At 35.2% G+C, this 21361-nt stretch overlaps 1 protein-coding gene across 3 annotated transcripts in view; it reads left to right on the forward strand.

Annotated features, from left to right (window-relative positions):
* syt1a (synaptotagmin Ia) overlaps positions 1-21361 on the forward strand; it is a 1226547-nt gene that overhangs the window by 373182 nt on the left and 832004 nt on the right. For all 3 annotated transcript variants that reach the window (XM_028817071.2, XM_028817014.2, XM_028817013.2), the window contains exon 3: positions 13340-13405. The gene's annotated coding sequence lies outside the window, so the exon portion shown is untranslated. The remainder of the gene's footprint in view (positions 1-13339; positions 13406-21361) is intronic.

A 21361-nucleotide genomic window follows, 5' to 3' on the forward strand; every position in this document is an offset into this window, starting at 1 on the left:
TCTTGCCTGTGGAAGTACATTTCCACTCACCAAAGCTGTAATATTCCAATAAACTTTGTCATTCACGCTGTTGTTTATATAGGTTTTAAAGTAACATTAAGAAATTTTTGTTTTATTAAAGTAAAAATATCTAAATTACTTAAAAAAAAAAAGGTTATGTGATGCTGTGTTATTTACTACAGTCAAAAAAATTTACTGCATCACTTCACAGAATTATTACCTTTATTTAGTAACATCTTGCATGTGCAATCAATTGAAAATAACTGAACAAAAGTTATAATTGTACTTTTAATCCTGCATGTGCTGAGGAGTAAATTTAATCCATCCAGTTTAGGGTCACAACAGTACTGAGTATAAGAACAGAAACAACCAAGGTGGAGCAGTACTTCTTCCTTTGCAGGGCTGAATAACACAGCCAAGAAGAAATGAGTGTGCTACATGCAGTCTAGTAACAGATACCTATTAATAAAGTATCAGTTTACTTTTCTTCCAGTTATTTACTATTAATATGTTGATAAAGTATGCTCAGGTGGCACAGCAGCAAGGGTTCGTACTGCAGAACTTTCGACGCTCAGGTTGGGGATAGAAAAATGTAATGGATAATATTTACTCCACAGCACATGATGGACTAACCATATTTTTAAAACATAAGCAAATTGTCAAATTTGGCTGTATTCCTGGTCATTAAGGTTTATATATAGGTTTAGGATTTAATAACAAATACCTGCCAGTCAAATGTGCATTTTTCCATCAAAAGAAGAAAAGATAATGCAAGAGTAATACACTATATTTTTTAATAAGTAACATGTAACATATTTAGTTCATTTATTTTTGTAAGTAATGAGTAATGTAACTAAGTTATTTTTAAAAGTAACATTCCACAGTACTGATAATTACTGGCCACTTCATTAGTGACACTTTCCACCCATCCATCCATTATCCAACCTGCTATATCCTAACACAGGGTCACAGGGGTCTGCTGGAGCCAATCCCAGCCAACACAGGGTGCAGGACAGGAACAAACCCCGGGCAGGGCACCAGCCCACCGCAGTAATGACACTTTCCGATAAATCAAATAGTCTGCTTCTTCAGACAGTCAATCATGTAACTGTTGCTCAATATTTATAGTATAATGGTGATGTGATATATCTGTTATTCAGCCTAAGTTTAGAATAGACAAGAAGTGTAATCTAAGTAATTTTGACTGTGTTATGATTGTCGGTGCCAAACCTTTAGAAATAGCTGCTACCCCCGAGATTATGACACACTGTAGTCCAAACAGATTACACAGGATCATACAATAAACAGAACTGTAATTTTGAGGGGAAAAAACATCTTTTAAATGGGGGAGGACATTTGCCATACTTACTGAAGCTAACAGAAATTCCACAAAGCTTATACAGAAGTTGTTCTGTAATTTGATTATGTTAATCCATCAATTCTCCAACCATCATAAATCAGATCAGGGTTGCAGAGAGCTGGTTCTTATCCTGGTAGTACTCATCATTGTTTATTTTTAGACCCACTGAGTCAAATATCATCAAATGTGATGAATGATGTCAAGAATGGCAAAACTTTTATGTAACATTACGGAAAATGGCAATAGAATGGGCCAACATGTGCATTCATAAAGCCTGACTGATGTCCAAACATCATTAAGTAGATCTCATTATCTCATCATTATATTTTTTCAGTCCATGGGCCTTAAGCTGCACTAGTAGCTTCAGAGGAATGATTGTATTTAGTGCCACAGTGAAGTCAATAAATAACTTTCTCATATTTGTTCTTTTAGTCAAGGTGGCTTAATATTGCACAGATGGTTGTTGAAATAGTGCCATTTGTTAACCAATTTGAGTGGTAGTTAAATTCATGCAAATTCAGCATATCTGGAATTATGTACTTGATATGGGCCATGATCATATGATTAAAGCACTTCATGATTATAGGTGGGATGGTGGGGTTTACGGTGATACGTGGAATCCACCAACCCCCAGAAGTTGTTCTGGCACATAGTTGGATATATTGTAGACTTTTTTGTAATAGTTAGGACTTTAGATTGTTGTGGAAACATCCTGTAGATGTCAGAGAAGATGTCTGTCAACTGATTAGGGAATGCTTTGAGTGTGAGAATGGGGATATCACATGAACCTGTGGCTTTAACTCTTTATATTTTAACTCTTTATAGGGATATCCTCACCTGTCTCTGGACAACATGAGAATTTGGTCACCTAGAGGAGCTGTGAGTCTGCTGGCTATCTGGGTGTTTGATTAAAAACAAGCATAGAACATGTAAACTTTGTCTGTGGAGGCATCTGGAGTTACTGTATAAAGCAGTTATTAGTTCTCTGTAATAATGTTTGTGAAAATTTACCCTTAATAAGTTTCCAACTCTGTCTCTGTACTCAAGCTGAACTCATTTTAAAGTAACATCCACTGTACTAATTCTTTTCTTAATGTTAAACACTTCAATCATGTCTTTGCTTAATCTTCTTTTGCTTAAACTTAAAATGCTCAGCTCTTTTAATCTTTCTTTATAATTCACGCCCCTGTAATCCTGGAATCAGCCTAGTCACTCTTCTCTGGCCTTTTTGTAGCCTGAAAACCAAAACTGCACACAGTACTCCAGAAGTGGCCTCACCAGTGCGTTGTAAAGCTTCAGCATAACCTCCATGGACTTGTAGTGCACATATTATGCTATATAACCTAACATTCTGTTAACCTTCTTAATAGCTTCTGAACACTGTCTGGAAGAAGTTGTTTGCTAATCCTTCCAAAGAGCAGAGTACCTGGCATCTTTGCACTAGCGTATTAAGGGAAGTCAACCCTGGCAATGGGAATTATGATGAATTCTCTAGGCAGTTTACAATTTTGAACTTTGTTGGCAAAAAATATTATTGCACAGTTTGTTGTGGTCTGGTTTCTTTTTAAGAAAATTTCTGATATTTTTCTGCATCTTTTATGGTTTTTTACATGTTTCATTTCACTTCCAAAGTGTTTTTCTTAAGATTAAAATGAACCCATGTTATCACAATTACAGCAATACCCTGATTATTTTCTTATGTGTGCTGCCATTTTGGGACAGGTTTGCTTATCATTGCCAAGGCATTACTATACAGGAGTTTCCAGCTGCAGACAGAAAGCTCAAAACGTTTTTGGATTACAATTATTTGTTAAAGACTGTAGTGCAATGGGAATGATTTTTCGTTATTGTTTTAGGACATGACAAATGATAGGATTCACTTTTGGTTTAGACTTGAAGAGGTTTTGATGAACGTTTCATCTTCTGTCTTCATCTTTGGCAGCACACCTAATGGATGCGCACTGGACAAATCAGCTCAGACCCAATATCACAATGGAATCATTCATTAAGCTACCTCTAAAATGATCCTGTCCCTTCATGTAAAAAGAAGGATTGTTAGAATAAACACTGATGCTGTGAAAGGTCAAATGGCTTAAAACTAAGAACAACGTTCAAAAAGACAATGATTCTTAAATTAACATTGAAACACTTAAACACTTTGTTTCATATAGAAAAGTGAGCTGTTGTCGATTGAGACACCAAGAATTTGATATACAGTTAAATAGATTAAATCACAACAAGCATTTTATCTTTGCTATGGCTTATAATTAGTTGTTGCAGTCTCTTCTGGATGGTATAATATGGTAATATTGTGTTTATTTTTGTCACCATTTATATTTAATGAAGTTTAGGTACAACACCTACACAAATGGAAGACATTTTTGGAAGACAAGTCCTTTGCCTTAAAATATTTACTATAAACATAAACATTGTTAGCAATGTCAAATACTGTTGACACGTGAGAACAAAATTATACATTTTTATTTATTACTTTAATATACTGTTTCAATGTTTTAAGCTTCTACCTTCACTCATAACATAAAGGTAACAGCCTTTAGCCCAGTCACACTGGCAATTGTTGTGTGCAGCGCTGCCTCTAAAGAAAAGTGTTTTCAGGTGACATGCTATTTGGCAGATAAAACAGCCTTATAAGTAGTAGGTGATCCATTTGGCTGGGATACCTTTTAGCATAATAAAGAACTCCTTGACTAGATAATAGGTGCATAGTCAAAAATGAATTCATTGAATTTAACAAGTAGTACTAGGGTGTTGTACCGTGTTAGCCATTATGAATGTAGAGAAAAGCCAAGCAAAATGACACCTTTTATTGGCTAACTAGAAAGATTACAATATGCAAGCTTTCGAGGCAACTCAGGCCCCTTCTTCAGGCAAGATCTTGCCTGAAGAAGGGGCCTGAGTTGCCTCAAAAGCTTGCATATTGTAATCTTTCTAGTTAGCCAATAAAAGGTGTCATTTTGCTTGGCTTTTCTCTACATTGAATTTAACAACAATTGCAAGCAACCAAATTTAGAGTTTTATTTTTTTAAAATAACATACTTTACATTGACTTTGTGGTACAGTCTATATGCATGTGTCTGCTTTACCTGGACGAAATTTGTTGGCAATATTGTAAAACTGAAAGTGCTGCTTTGTGTGCAGAGCACTTTGAACATCTTTCACACAGGGAGAGAGAAAAAGAGAAAAAAGTGGGAACAGATGGTGATGCTTTGTGTGGAAAACTTTTCAGATGTGAAAGCATTTACAGTTTGAGTCTTTGCTGTGGCAATGTAATTTCAGCTCAAGAAATGTGTGTGCCAGATCCCATGGAAACATCACCTTGAAATAGAAATAAACATATGGGTATTTTTGGCAAATGCATTTTCAAAAAGAAGTCACCCAAAATGTATCTGCTCTTAATCCTTTTCCATGCTGCACTTTTGTTATCTAAATTACAGTGTGTAAGCCTTCTTAAACCAGGCTGCTAATATCATGCAGCTACATTTGTACGGAAGCCAGATCATTTCAGTGTGAAAATGATAAAGATGGATGAAAGCCTACTGAAGGTAGTGTGTTAAGTCTCTGGATAAATGAGAAGGTTGCCTTTACAAAATCTCAATTGGGATACAAGTTTATAAGGGGTCTGCAGCATACATATACTCTGAGACGTTTTATGTTGGAGCTTTTTTAGTGATGATTAGAGTCTTCAGAATAATTTCAAAACAAAATCAAAGCCTTTGACTTTAAATAGATTGTTGGAAGTAATACTTTAAAGCATGTAAAATGCTGAATTGAACATACAGTGTACCCTAAGCTGGCAAAAAAATGAAAAAAGTGAAAAAAATGTTAAGAAAATATATAACCACATTGGAAATTCATTTTGGGACTAAATGTTATGTGTCAGCTTATTCAGTGTCCATCATTAATACATGAGTTTGGCTTTTGCAATTAAAAAAATTCCAAAAAAATAATATTTTTCTGTGATAATATAGGTACTGTACAATAATGCAATTCTATGAAAACATATGACAGTGCAGAGCAGATGTTAAAGGTGAACCCAGTGTTGGATGGAGTGGTGCCAAGTAGAGAACACTTCTTTGATGATTGTTCATTTAAATGGGGACCGTCTGATAGTGCTCCACTTGTGAAGTTCTTACTGTGCAGAGACAACACCACTCTAGCAGGTAACAGTGATGTTAATTGCTTTTCTTAGTGAAGACATTTTACTAACTTAGCTTTTTAGGTTGATGCTACCAGGTGAGGAATGAGCTTCAGCAAGTCAGAGGGTGCTATGTGTAAACCAGTGCCCATATTTATCAATCGTCTCAGAGTAGAAGAACATTCTCAACTGGCTGAAAAATCTCAGAGAGGTGCAAATTTAGTTGTACTCATAGGAGGAGGAGTAACAGCATTTACTCTTCAAATTTAGAAACCTCCTAATTTCACTAGGATTTAGGAGAACTTATGAACAGTCCTAACTCACTAGAAGCTGCCAGATAACAGTATCCAAGAAGAAATCGGCATGCATATTCCCTGAACATCAGAAAACAATGAACTTATAAAAAGACAAAAAGTTATAAAAAAACTTATAAAAAATTATAAAAGTCTTGACAGAGATTAAATAATTTTTGTTACAAATCTTGTAGTCATGTGATCGCTCCATCTACATGAAGAAGCCATGTGCTGGTCAGCAAAAAGAAAACAATTATTTCTCTAATTTTGCACCAACTTTTGTAAACCCTTAGAGTGAGTGAAGTAATATGCAGGTTTATGCATTTCCCGTCAATTCCGCATGAAGTAATGTTAAAGCAAGCTGCATTCGTGCAAATTCCTGGTTTTCTTGGAGTTGTTGGTGTTATTGAAAACACGCACATCATTGTCGTCACTGTGGTTAAGCACACATTTGTGAATTGCAAGCGATATCAAAGTATCAACACACAGGTAAACATGGATGCAAACTGTATCGAATTTTCCAGCTTATCACCCAGAAGATAGGTGACGCTAGATGAGTGATTAACAGTTAAATGTCAGACAGGTTTGCTGCACTTTGCACCCTGTGAACCTCCTGGAACATTTGTGTTACACAAGTCGGAGAAGGTTCAAAAAGTCAGGCTGAGACTCCCAGGGCATCAGATGAATACAGCCTGGCAGAAGATATGGTGGGTCCACAGTCAAAGTTATGACATTCAGATCTGGAAGATGATCAAGAATACTGGAAGAATGAATACAACTTCAGAAGCAGAGCCAAAATGGCCGTGGCTTGTTTCAATCTCTTTACAAAGCATTTCTTATTGCCATAACAGAGGGAAGGGGATTATTCTGAAAGTATGTCGGTGGATCATTTCATGTTAAATAAAGATGCCAGTTATCGGGCTTTACTCTGGTTCATTGCAAGTGTAGCAGTTTGCATTTTGGTGCTCATTACAGTATTATTCTTATTCTTGCAAAGTGGTAATAATTACGTACAACTTAGAGGAACATCCTAGCAAATTATATTTTATTTCTTCTTCTCTAATTACTTTGAGCATTATTATTATTATTATTATTATTATTATTATCATCATCATAAATACAGACACAGATCTTTGATCTGATCATCAAATCTTGAGTTTAAGACATTCTACAAGGGTTGAGTGAATAGAAAACTACCAAACAACATTAGCTTGTGGACTTGGTTTTATATTTTTTCAGGCAAGTACAAAACTTCTAGGTATATTTTCATGGGTCTTCGCACAGTATACCATCTTCAGGAGTAACTCTCTGGTGGTGACACTGTTTTTTTTTTTAATTTATGGTGATAGAAGAATACACTATAAGACATCACTATTATTAAATGATATTATGCAGGATTTCCTAATATTTATAAATAACATGTAAAAAAACATGTATTATGCACATCTATCTATCTATCTATCTATCTATCTATCTATCTATCTATCTATCTATCTATCTATCTATCTATCTATCTATCTATCTATCTATCTATCTATCTATCTATCTATCTATCTATCTATCTATCAAATTCTAAGCCTAAATTTTAAAACCTACATATATATGTTTGGTATCATTCTTTTCAGAATTTATTGAACTTTAATGTGATGCTGTTAGATTTTCAGATTCTTATTCCATTTTTAAATTATAAACTAAAAAATATCAAGAACTCACTTCCCGCCCGGGGCTGGAAATAAAAGACAAAGAGTAGAACAGCTGCTGTACAGGCTTTTAAATGTTTGAAACACTGTGTGAGATGCAGATCATGCGGCACTGCAGCAGCAGCAAGCCAGCATCTGATTGAGCAAAAGAGGAAGTAAAAAAAAAAACTGTATTTGTTTCCCATTGTATCACCGTTTAAGAGGTGGTTTTGGAGGAGTGACCGTGTCACCTTGGGGTGTGTTCAGCTCCCTTCTTCACAACGTGAGCAGCAGAGACGTGTATACCCACTGACACATTAAAAGCCATTAAAAAATAGTTAATTTATTCCATGCTGAAAAGCTTTTTTTGAAGACATCTACAGTGATAACTTATCAGCTATTCAATTTTTATCAGGATTTTCATGATGGTTCAACAAATGAAAAGTTCTCTTTCTAATTCTAATTTATATTTTCAATGTAAACTGTAAATCTAACTCCTCGATATATTGTTTACTGTACTTTAAATGACAAAAATAGTTCATGTCATGCTGAATATAAAATGGTACTTAGAATTATAGTAGAAGGGCCTTGCTATATTGACTGTATAGATCACCTGCTTTACAATGTTTTGTATGCACAGTAAAATGTCACTTTTCAACCTACAATGAGTTGTCATCATACTTACACCATTATTTAATTTCACTGATGCCCTATACATTGCAACCATTTACATTCTTTTGACAACAGGAACCAGGCATCTTTAACAATGCCTAAAATCAACATATGCTAATGATATCTTGTAACTCAGTACCTCTGTAGTAAGTGTACGAAGTTATATATGGCAGTCTTCGCTCTTATGATTAAAATATCCTCTGGAGTTCATAACCAGGAAGATAGTGCTGCTGTATGTATGTTATCAAGGACAAAACTATAGAAATCCTAGGAAATAATGTTCTTTTTCAAAGACCACAGGATAAGTGGGTTCATTCAGGGCTCCCACATTTTGAGCTTTCTGTGTCAGTCCATCTAATGTTAGTTTTGCATGCAAGTGCCATTTCTTATTGCTGTGCCCATTCACTATTAAGTGCTAGCACATTCTGTATATGGTTTTGTAACTTATAATTCCAATCATAATTAACAAATTGCTTATGATAGAATATTGTACTATGGGAACAATTTACCAGCCCACATCAAAGAAATTCCATCTGTCTCATCTTTTAAAAAGGGCTGAGGATGTAGTTATTCAGTTTCAAATTTTAACAACAAGGGTTTTAATTCTGCAGGTGTGCTAATTGCAAGAAAGGAGTCAGTAGAGATTCAGTCTCCAGTGGACAGTGGTATGTGTAGTTAGAGCCTTCTTTGTCACTTCAACAGCTCAGATACAGCCTGCACCACACATTTACAACAAAGATGCTTCATCACTTCCCATATTTTGAGACAAGATCTTTGGTAAATGATTTGGAAGAGGCATGTCCATCCTTGGATAAAGTCAATATAGCACAGTCTGTATTTTATACAGAGGCATTAACACTGTAGCACGCACAACCATAAGGCACTTTACAAGGTTGCAATATTGCATCAAACACCGAAGCAGAAGGCACTACAATAAAAACAGAAATAGAAAAAATGTAGCACTGACAGATACCTGGAGATGCCTGGAAGTATACGAAAAGATCTTAAAAATCAGGTATCAAAAGGAGCTACACAAGTCAAGGACAAGTACACTTCAAAGACCCAAAAGCAGCATGCATAATGATTGCAAAAGACAACACAACAGCAAACTATAAAGCTGTGAACGTCAAGCACAGCTATATAATACACCTACCAAGAAAAGGGTGTTTCAATAATAGAAAAAGTAAACTAAAGGAGCTTGCCACATCAAACACATCTACAGTGTAAACAACATGGAGTCTAAGGTCAAGAAGCTATCACTCATCCACAATTAACTCAATACATTTGTTAATTAATGAACCAATACAAGAAACATCATTAAGTGTGACTAACACATAGAACCAAGTGTCATCAACATACAAGTTACAATGAATATTATGTCATCAAGCAGCATCTCCATTGCTGAGCCCAGCTTTGAGCCTCGAGTGTTTAACTTTATATAATAATGATACCAGTGTGATCATAGCTTTGCACATTTGAAAACGATTTATTTTAAATGTATTAATGGCCCTTTTGTAAACAATGGAACCAGTGCCTATAAGTAAACATTTTATGGTGGAGACTTGGGTCACAATCAAGCTGCTGATCATTTTGTTGAGTTCAGAATAGGAGTTCACCTAAAGTGCCAGTGCCAGTGCAATTGAACCATCAGCATTCAAGGCCAGAGCAGTAATGGAAAGATGATCGCAGAGTATATTAGAAGTTCTCTAGCCCCATAGGTAAGAGTAAGGAACCCTTTGTGTTATACATGGTACTCTGCTACTTTTTGCAATGAGAGCAGGTGATCTGGAGGTTACGTGGCCCTTTAATGGAGAGCTTGGATCTAGTGTTAAAGGAACACCTATGACAGATAGAAAGGTGGACCCAAAGGTTCTAAAGCTTAGGTCTTAATCTGGAAGTTACTCCTAGGCTTCCTCATAAGTAGTTAGAAGGGGGCAATAGTGCCTCTCTGTGTCAATAGTGGTTCATCAGTATAGGACTTTGATGACCAAGGGGATTCCCCTTGCCATACCTAAATCTGCCATTATATCCATGTTCGTTTTTTTATGTATATTTTTTGCTTTGTTCTGTTATCTCTTTCACTACTATTATTGTATTGTTAATTAAATATCATATATTGGAGTGCTTTGGCCTCCTTGACTTTATTTTGTATTCAGAGACTGCTCACTTGTGCTTTCATCAGATCACAGTGTATTAATTATATGAACTGTATGGGCACAGCAAGTGTTTGTTTAAATGGGTCTACTTGAAATCTGGTTGTCTTTATTTTATGAACTATCCATCCATCCAGTTTTCAACCCGCTGAATCCGAACACAGGGTCACGGGGGTCTGCTGGAGCCAATCCCAGCCAACACAGGGCACAAGGCAGGAAACAATGCCGGGCAGGGTGCCAACCCACCGCAGGACACACACACGCACACACACACACCAAGCACACACTAGGGCCAATTTAGAATCACCAATCCACCTAACCTGCATGTCTTTGGACTGTGAGAGGAAACCGGAGCGCCCGGAGGAAACCCACACAGACACGTGGAGAACATGCAAACTCCACGCAGGGAGGACCCGGGAAGCGAACCCAGGTCCCCAGGTCTCCCAACTGTGAGGCAGCAGCGCTACCCACTGCGCCACCGTGCCGCCTTTTATGAACTAGTTACAGAATTTTTTTTTCCTGTGTTATAATGTTTAATTATTCATAAATATTATTTTATGGCAGTAAAAAATGTTCAAATTCAGATACAAATGATGATAAATATTTACACAGTTTCCAATATTAGCATCCTACAGTATGTAAAATTATTTAGAATTTATAAGTGATTTGCAGTTTGTCATTAAAAAAGGTATCTTCTAATTCTTTTTGCAAGAACAAACAATCATATAGCACAGTTCTTAACTGATGAAATAATATTCTTATTACTAATTAAAATGCGTTTGTACTGTAGTTACAATAATAACTAATATTTAGCAAACATTTTGAAACACTTTTATGTCGAATAGATGGCATTAATAGTTTTTCAATGTAGTAAATTACAAGTACAGGAACATTTGGGGCAAGATTTCACCAATAATTACAGTCTCTATAAACTGACTACAGTTTTTCTTTACAGTTAATTTTAATTCAGTTATAGATGCCAGTGTAACAGAACCAAAACCACATGAAAATGGCATAGTAACAGAAGGATTATGGAGTACTGTACTATATTAGAATTTTCTCGATACAATAGTTAGCAGTAGGGGGCATCTAGAGTTAGGGTGTTCATGGACGTGCCCTGTGATAGACTGATGTTATATACAGTATAGGCCTTCTGCTCAGTTTATTCAGTTGATCATTTGTTAATGGTTGGATAATTAGGGCTGGGTGACTTGAATTAAAATAAACAACATTGCAGCAGCTGGTTTACCACTGAGAAGAGATGTGGTGCAAATGGACTGGCTTGATGGAGGTAACACAGCTAAGCAAAGTGGGCAAACTTCATAGAACAAAGGAATCCATGCAGAGTCTCCAACTTGAAAAGGATAAGTAGGACCAGTGTCCGAGTAGTGGTGTTTTTTTGAATAGTGTGAAGGAATTTGTGATTCATATGATGGAGTAAGACAGACAGCAAATACAATGTGAGAGTTGTTCCCTCACAATTTTTATTTGTATTTGTTACTTGTTATATTGATAGGTCCAAACGCATGAAAGTATATAAGATCCATCAGTTTGTAACACTTTTCATTTGCAAAAAAGAAATCTGGTTCAGGCTTAACTACAATTTGGGTGTGTGTGTCTCACTGCTGTCGTCCCTGAGTTTGTTACAATACAGTATTAACCAGTATCTGCAGTATAAGAGATTTGATTATTTGTCATATAGGTTAGGAGTGCTCATGTGAATAGATGTGAATGTGAATTTCAAATAGTATATAATATCAGTTACCCACTGACTTAACAGAGGTGGGTTAGGATTCTTCCAGTTGAGCAAGATAAGTCTACATGCTAATAGTGAAGTAATGGCAATTACAGTTTGTTGGTCCTTCTCCACTTTAAGCCCATCTGGGAGTACACCAAACACAGCTATTAATGGGTTAGGAGTGATTGTGACACCAAGGCTGTATGATACGCATTTAAAAATTTTTGTCTAGAATGATGTTAATTTGGTACATGCCCAAATTGATTGCAACATTCGCTTGTTGGATCTTGCCCTAGAAACATTTTGGACAACTTTAAACAAAATAGATGTGTGTGATAAAAAATTTTAAGTTGAATAACTGAATGCTTTGCGCATATGGAGCTCAAGTGAATTCTGTGCATGGCAGCCTTCCAAGCCTTTTCTGAAATGTTGAGCAAGAGATCCTTTTCCCAATGTACTCTGGGATCTTCAAAAGGAGGGGACTTTAAAATGGTTTTATATACAGTATTATAGAAATGCTGTCTGAGTCTTCAAGACTGATCAATATTTCTTCTGGAATAGAAATAGGTGGGAGGTGAGGACAATTGGGCAGATTTTGTTTAGCAAAGTTTCTAATTTGGAGATAGTGTAAAAAATGTGTTGATGGGAAACTAAATTTAGACTGTAATTTTTCATAGGATGCAAAAGCATTATTTATATACAAATCTCTAAATGATTTAATCCCATACATTTTCAAAACATTAAAAAGTGTATAAGTTTGAGAGGGTGGTTATCATGTAGGGGTGCCACAGATAAAATATTGTCTAACTTGAAGTGCTCCCTAAATTGGTTCCATATTCTAAGTGAATGAAAGGACAATTGGGTTGTTAGTATATTGATGATACGTTATATTTACTGATGTATAAAACAAGGAATATAAAGAAGTGCTGCAGGATTTAAATTCTATTGCAGACCAAGCTAGTGTGCATTCATCTATTTGTGTCAATGTCCAGGTTTCTATAGCTTGTATGTTTGCTGCCCAGTAATAAGATTGAAAATTTTATCAAGAGGATATTCATCTTGATAGTGTTAATTCTCCCTACTAAAGTAAGATGGAGGGTAGACCATCTATGCACATCTTGCTTAATTTTGTCCATGCAAACAGCAAAATATTGTTGAAAAAGAGCTTTATATTTACCTATGATGTAATTTTTAAAAATAGAATGAAGATCAGTGATTTAAAACTTTAATCAATGTTGGAATGAATTCATGTTAGCTTATTTTTGTTTTTGTTCTTTTTTCTTAACAGTACTTAATATTTTGACCTGCCAAAAATACGTAAATGGTTTTTTCATGAACATTGCTGATCAAAAAGGTAGGCTTTGCCTTATTTTTAACTATTGTACAATATTGTTGTAGCACAAATTTGAAAAACTTAAGAAATGCAAAATTATAGAATACTTTTCTGAAAAAAAAATTTCCCTTACATGAATCAATTAAAATAAGAACTGCATTAAATTTATGGTTACCTCAAAATTACTCACGTATTATACTCTGCAATATCTTGCTAACAGATGATAGCCAAAAGTCAGGAATAATTGAATGTCATGAATTCCATTTTTAATAGTCTGTTATTGCTTCATTTCATGGTGAATTATTCAAAGAGTAACACAAATAATTAAGTGCATGTTTTGCTGCCTGTAACTGTTAAACCAGTATTTATCATCTTCTTTCGTAAGACTTATTAGAATCACCGGTTCCTTCAATGGTGGAATTGTTATCAAAAGCAGTGTCCCTCTGGGTGTTACAATATTGATTTTGTAAGCGCTAAACACTCCAGTAACATGATGTTCAGAAAACACTCAAGGTTATTGCACTTTTAAGGTTGCATTATACTGAAGTTTTATTTTCATCTTTTGCCATTTTGGCACGACCTCCATTAAAGAGGAGTGAGTCATCAAGTATAAATCACTGTGAAAACTGAAAAGATGACTTTGAATGAAAACATGAGTGTTGCAAAATATCAAATCAGTTCACTTTGAAGAGTTGAGAAATGTAAATGTAAAGAGTCATTTACAAATTATAATGTGGAGAAAATGTATAACATGCAATAAAAGCAAAACATCATGAAATAAAGTACACATCATATATGACATATTGCAAGATGTATTTATTGGGGAAGTCCTGTGTATCACCTTCTATTTCAGTGTTCTAATTTTTACAGTTTTGTTTCCTATTTGTACCATATTTTAGATTTTACTAATTTCTCAGTGTTATGACTTATACAGACATTGTGCTTTGCATATCCTTTCTACAGTAGGAGTGTGTCAGTGCCCTACATTTAATCATCAGTCACATCAGTTCAAAATAGACAGAATCTGACCAACCAGATGTTCTATGATTGTGAAGTTCATGGAATGGGAATATTGCTAGTCCTATGTCAACATACTCACTCTCTAGGTAATATACTTTAGTCATGTAAATGCATTATCAGCCTAGTGCCTCCAGCTAAGAAAGATCACTGTAATATGTAGCTTTTGTAAATTATAGCACAGCTCAATGAGGCACTGTTAGAAATGTTGCTAGCTGGTACTGATGTACTGTATAATTTGCAGCTTCTAGTTAGTGGTTTCTGTTCTAAGAGATGTTCTGCTTTGCTATTGTTTTGTCATTGCCTGAGGTGCACTAATAATGTAATATGTATATATTGTATATGTATATATTGAAGTTGTAGTAATTTAAAATGTGTGTGCTGTTACTGGCATTATACTGGGCAAATAATATATATCATATATAAAATGCAACATATAGAATGCAGGTTAGTGATCATGATTTTAGCGTAATACAACAACAAACTGATGCTGGATCTTTGATTCGTGATGTTAATATCCCATATCCTCAGAGGCAGTTTTGCCAAGTGCAATGGCAGAACATCAAAACAGCCTAACCACGAGCTCTAACAAGAGTACTCTATGTACAGCAGTGTGCCATTCTCCTTCTGGGAAATGATAGGCCCACCATAGTATTAATACATATAGATCAGCTATGAATTTGGAGGCCCTACAGCAGGGGTCCTCAATCACAGTCCTGGAGGGCCGCAGTGACTACGGATTTTCATTCCAGCCAGTGTACTAATTAGAACTCAGTCCTTGCTGATAATGAAAGTTGGTGTTTAACTCTATCCTTGTTAGTGCCTTTATTCATCAAAGACAAATTTTAGTTACTTTGTAGATCAGAGGTCCTCGATTACAGTCCTGGAGGTCTGATATGGCTGCAGGTTTTCACTTTAACCAATTTCTTAATTAGAACCCATTTATTTGCTACTAAAGCAATACATTTGTTGGACTTAATTTTAGTTCTCTTGCCTGTTATAATTCAGAACCCTTAATTGCCTATTTTAGATTTTAGCAGCTGCATTTAAGTTTTAATTGTTTCCAGTTTTCTTAATCAGACATTAGTTAATAATGAGATGCAGATAACCAATAAACCAGCAGCTCTCCAGCTAACGTGCTTACCATGAAGTATCTGTGATAAAAATGTTTAGAAATGAATGAGAGGGGAATTGGAAGGACCATTAATTTTAAATCTATTCTGGTCTACAAAACACATGGATAATGTTCTCAAAGAAGGAAACTCTACAGTGCAATTAAAATTTCTTTTGGATGAATGAAAGTATTAACAAGCCAAACAGTTCAATACCAAGTTTCATTATCAGCACGGACTGTCGTCTAATTAGGAAACTAGTTGGAATAAAAACCTGCAGCCACTGTGGCCCTCCAGGACCATGATTGAGGACCCCTGCCTTTTAGCTTAAGGATCTACCTTAAACATTATTTTTTAATAGGCTGGAAGTTTTAATAACATTTTCAACTTGTGATTGAAGTGTATATTTTTAAATATAAACATTGATATGTTCTGCTAGGTAAAGGGAGTGAAGCCTAAGACAGCATCATACATAAAATAAGAAATCTTTTAAATTAGTCCTTAATGTTACAGGAATTCAGTGCAGAGATACATAGACCGTAGTTGCACTGTTGAACTTTATACTTTTTATTGTAATCCTGGCAGAAATATTTCAAATGATTCTAAAGTTTATCAGTCAGCTTGAACAGCTTATCAGTGAAGAATTCCTGAAACTTAGGTCATTTGAAAGAAACAATTCTTAATATTGTCATGATACATGGATAATTTCCACTTTTTTTTCACTACATCAAAATAATATCAAGGTAAATATAAAAATGAATATTATGAAAAAATTAGTATTGGTTTCAAATTTCCTAATCATTGCATGACAGAGTATAGGTGTGTGTACGAGTGAGGCTTGTTAAGTGTTGGTTTGACGTGAAAGTCCTATGTGGAATGAGGCTGATTGGGTGACAGTATAAATTATAATTTTTAATAAATGGCAAAATAAAAAATGATTAATTACATTTCATGGACTATTAGTAATAAGGTAACTGTCATTTACAATCCTTATACATAAAAAGCTATCTAACACAGAATAGCAAACAAATTGTAATATTACAATATATATTACAAAAACTGAAAGGTAAAGTCACAAGGTGTTATTTCTAACAGCTGAACAGCAATTTATAGTATACAACATAAAAAAGTCAGAGGTGAAGTGAAAGATATACTACTTATGTCAAATATAATAGTAAGTCACTAAACTATTCTTAATATTGTTGTGAAGTAAACTTTCCTGTGATAGTATTAAATATATACTGTACAGTGCTTTGAGTATTGAGAAAAGCGCTATATAAATGTAATGAATTATTATTATTATTACAGTGTGCTTTAGTGAAGAAACTGATGATCAACATTTTTTTAACATTAATAACAACTAATGTTGGTTAGAAATTTGTTGTGTTTCACAAGATTCTGAAAGGTATATGCACTGTCTTATTATAAAAGAAAATACAAAAGTTTAATAACTGTGAGTAATTAAGCCAAGAAGGTTAATATAGTATAGTTTACTCTTGGAACAAATGCATCTTCACATACTGTATGTTCTACAAGTTGAGCAGAATCACATTTCTAATAAAGCCAGACACAAAATACTGACAAAGTGAACAATTTTGTTTTTAACTAAAAATGGAAAATGAAAAAGCATGTGTAGCTGAATGTGATCAACATCTACCTTGTTTAGTTCCGTATATTTGGTGAACTTTGAGGTAAGGTTGTGCCAAAGTCTTTTCATCAGTATGTATTCTTTTTGGTTTCTCTTAACAAGGTCAAAAGATTCCAGAGGGTATGGCAAAAAAAATGATAAGCCAAAGAAAGCTTGTCATCTCCAATACTTAGCATTAGTTATAGGCTATTGTCTGGTGAGTGCCAAGATGCAAAGGTTAAGGTACAGTATGAACTTGGCCTTAGTAAAACCAGTCCAATGGGAAAGCACTCCCCCATTAACAGAAATATGAGGTGTCGGAAACCACACATATGTGTATCATTTACATGTAAGTGCTGAAAACTGGGAGACTGTAAGCACTTCTAGGGAGTCCAGTCTGACTGTGTGAGTATCTTTGTTTGTTAAAGGTAACAATTATGTATACAATATAGGCAAGTGCTACTAGGAGGCAGTGCTGAAGCACAATCACTGGGCATTTGATGGAGCCTTATAAAATGTAGCCAAGCAATTTCAGTTAGCAAATGACGTACCTTTGGATGACTAACAATATGAGGGAATAATCTCAGGTTTAACATAACCTAACTTTCCTAAACCCACCTAATCCAATTCAGAGTTGTGGGGAACAAAGCAGCACTGAGTGCAAAGCAAAAACCAATCCTGAAGAGGGTACCAGTTCATCACAGAACCTCACACATACCACCATCACGTAGGGCCAACTTGGAATTTACCAATCAACATAGTTTGCAGTCTCTTTTGAGGTGTGAGAGAAAAACCCATAATGACATGGGGAGAATGTGCAGACTCCATAATGACTCCATAAATACAATGACTGTGCATGATATTCAAACATAGAATGATGGGGCAGTCGGCCAACAGTGTTACAGTGCCCCCATTACATTTTTTTACAACTGAAGCAAAGGCAGAAAGCTAGCATCAGGAAATGAGTCCGCAGCATCCTGGACTAATGTTCAATGACCTAAATGATATGCTGTACTGCCTGCCATGTAACTTGGTGTCTGCTTCAATGCAAATGTCTCTACCTTAGTCAGCCCATCAATATTCTTTTAGTGCTGATTTTTAAATTAAGCTTAAAAGCCATCTTTAATCTCTTGCATTCTAGATTGGATATATCTGAATTTCTTATTCTTAATTAATAATTGTACCGATTTATTGACACTTTTAGTCATTCTTATTCTGTAAACATTCAGTTCAATTTTTGTAGACTTTTTCAAGAGATCTTCTGTAATGTACATCATCTTGATACACCACTTTGTCTTTCTGATGTGAATTGCATTGCCTTGTGCTTAGCAACTTGCCTTACAATGTTGTACTCTGTGAATAATGCTAGTTAAAAGATTAAATATTTATGTAACTATGAAATACTACAATTTCTGCTTGGAAAAGTATGTCTTTACTTAAATAACACCTTTGGCTGATGACATCTTTCTATTTTTCTTTTGCAAACCAAAAAGCTGAAATTCCAGGATTTAATCTGGAAGAAACACAGATTTAATTCCATGTTTCTTAGGCTTGCTTTTCTAAACTGTTTATTGTTTAACAGTTGCAGTAGACATGGGGCCAAAAATCTCACTAACTGATGTTTCACGAATAGAAAACACATTCCATTTCTATAGCTGCTGCTTGGTATGCAAACAGAATCTTTACTGACATAATTAAAAAGAAGGCCTTTCTATGAAGCTCAATAGAAATGAATTACATATTTGTCTTCTAATTGTTTCTGTGACTACTTTCATCTGCCCTTCATATGGATACTGTTAGTCAAAGTGAAAAATGAACACAATCAACAATAATGCACAGCCATAATTAAAGGCAGGTAAAGTATCGTGGAAAAAAGCCCTTTAACTCTTGATATTTCTGAATGAATGCTGCAATCCATCATTGTTTCACTTTAGATACAATAAAAGACTATAGTTCCAACTTTGAAAGTTAGCTTTTCATTTTGATATACTGTTTATTTTTTTCAACAGAATACCATAGGAGGTAGCAATGGCTGCAAGAAATGAAACACTTTTGGATGGCATACCAGCCTGACACATGGCACCTTTATATACACACCATATCAATTTCAGGTCCACTTCCAAATCCATCCGTTCCTTTTTCAATCATGTTTATTCCTATTCAGGTTATTGAGGGGCTGCTGAATATGCAAGCTGCATTTGTAAGGTAGGGACCAGTCCTGGATGAGGTGCCAGTCCATCACAAGCCACTTTAGAGGTGTTTGCCACTTTACACTAAATACTCACTACCAGGGCTGTGGAGTCAGTAGATAAATTCTTCAACTCAGACTCCGAATCCGACTCCTTAGTTTCCGGCACATCCGACTCCGACTCCTCTACTCCGACTCCTCTGTATTTAATATGCTAATGTATTTTCTATGTTGATTGAAGGAAGGCAACATACACGTCATTTAACCACATCACTACTGGCTGGGAAGCTGACTCTCTACCGTATTGGCCAGTTAAACAAAAAACAAAAAAATGAAAACAATAAGGCTTTATTTATTGTTTTTATCAAGTGGCTATAAAGTAGTAGCATGCATAAAAATCAGGAAAAGGAACTTTACCTGTTCAAAAAATATAAGCCACATTCTTCGGTAGTTTTAAAACAAAAACATGAACAAAAAACAGTTTATATATTAAACCTGGAATATAGTTGTAGAGTAGAAGAGCTGTTAAACGCAATCCAAAATTAACTCAATGCAATGTTCTAAGAAACAGAATTGCTTCTGCCAGATCCTCTTTCATAGAAGCTCTTAAATCTGATTTGATTATTTTTTGAGCTGAAAATAGTCTTTCAACACTGACTTGGGTGGGTGGCATTGCACCCGTTACAGTTCTAGCCAAATCACTAATAATCTCTGGATCAACAAGGATGGCTTCTTCTACAGTCAGTTTCGATGAGTGATATACTTTTCAACTACTTTTAATTCTTTAAAAAACTCCTACTGGAATCTCTTTATTTGGACATTTACTGGTCGTTTATCTTTCACGCATAGGTGATGTTGATTTGCTTTTGAAACTTCCATTTTGTCCAAGCAGGAATCAAAGTCTTGAAGAAGGTGATCCTGAGTTCTCTGTGCGTATAGCTTCATCCAGTGGTGGTGTTTCAAGTAGTAGTAATCCCTTCATGTGAACTGCTACATCATAGAGTGCCTTTTTTCCATTAGCAATCTGGTCACTGCTCAACAAAATTTGGCTCATTGGATCAACATAAACAGCAGCTAACAAGATTTGATTATCCAGTAAGAGACTCTCTCTTTTCTTTATTGAAGACACAATGCCATCAGCTATTAACCCTCCACTTTTGTTCAGACAATATATCAAGCTCTTCCTTTCCATGAAAAATTTACCAGATGTTAAATCTTCATATTGTAACCTCTTGGTGACAGTAAAGGGGTAAGAAAGTAGACTTTTCAGTTCTTTTACTTGTGCCGACTGGCTTTCAATTAATAAAACATTTTCATTGTCTAGTTCTTCAAGAAAGTCTTTTAGTTCAAGCAAACACTTTACCATCAAATAAGTGCTTCCCCAGCGTGCTGTTGGATCCAAAATGGCTCCTTTTCCTGCACGTCTTTTCAAAACGGCATCTGTTTTAGGATCCCTGGCTGCAACAGTTACTTGCCTCAATTTGCCATTTAGAGTAGCTGCATGACGATCTTTCAATCCATCTCTTATTGCAAGTTGCAGAGTATGAACAGCACAATGCATATGTTGAATAATAATAAGCTTAGATGCTTCTTCAGCAATGTTATCCAAAATTTCACTATTCTCTTCGGTTTCACTTTCTCCAATATTTGCAGAACTGTCTTCCTCTAATATCTGTTTGTCACTTTCTTCATCTACTTTCTTCATTTTCTCAATTGTGCTTAACATATTAGAAGCATTATCTGTCACAATACATAGAATCTGTTCCTCTTTCATTTCAAAATCTTATAGAACAGGTGGTGTGCAAAGGTATGCTGAAGTTCAGCCCTGGGTGGGAGTATATGTGGAGAGTGCAGACAGAACACAAATCAGGCCATAGCACACACCTACACCTACATCATTACACTTGGTTATACTCAAATGAACTTGTTAAACACATTCTATATGAAATAAAATGAAAACACTTTTTGTAATGTACCATAATCCAGATTACAATATGTGAATGTCTGGTTGTATAATAGCTCAGCTGAACTTC

Source organism: Erpetoichthys calabaricus, chromosome 1 (genome assembly GCF_900747795.2).
Source record: "Erpetoichthys calabaricus chromosome 1, fErpCal1.3, whole genome shotgun sequence".
NCBI classification, from domain to species: domain Eukaryota; kingdom Metazoa; phylum Chordata; class Cladistia; order Polypteriformes; family Polypteridae; genus Erpetoichthys; species Erpetoichthys calabaricus.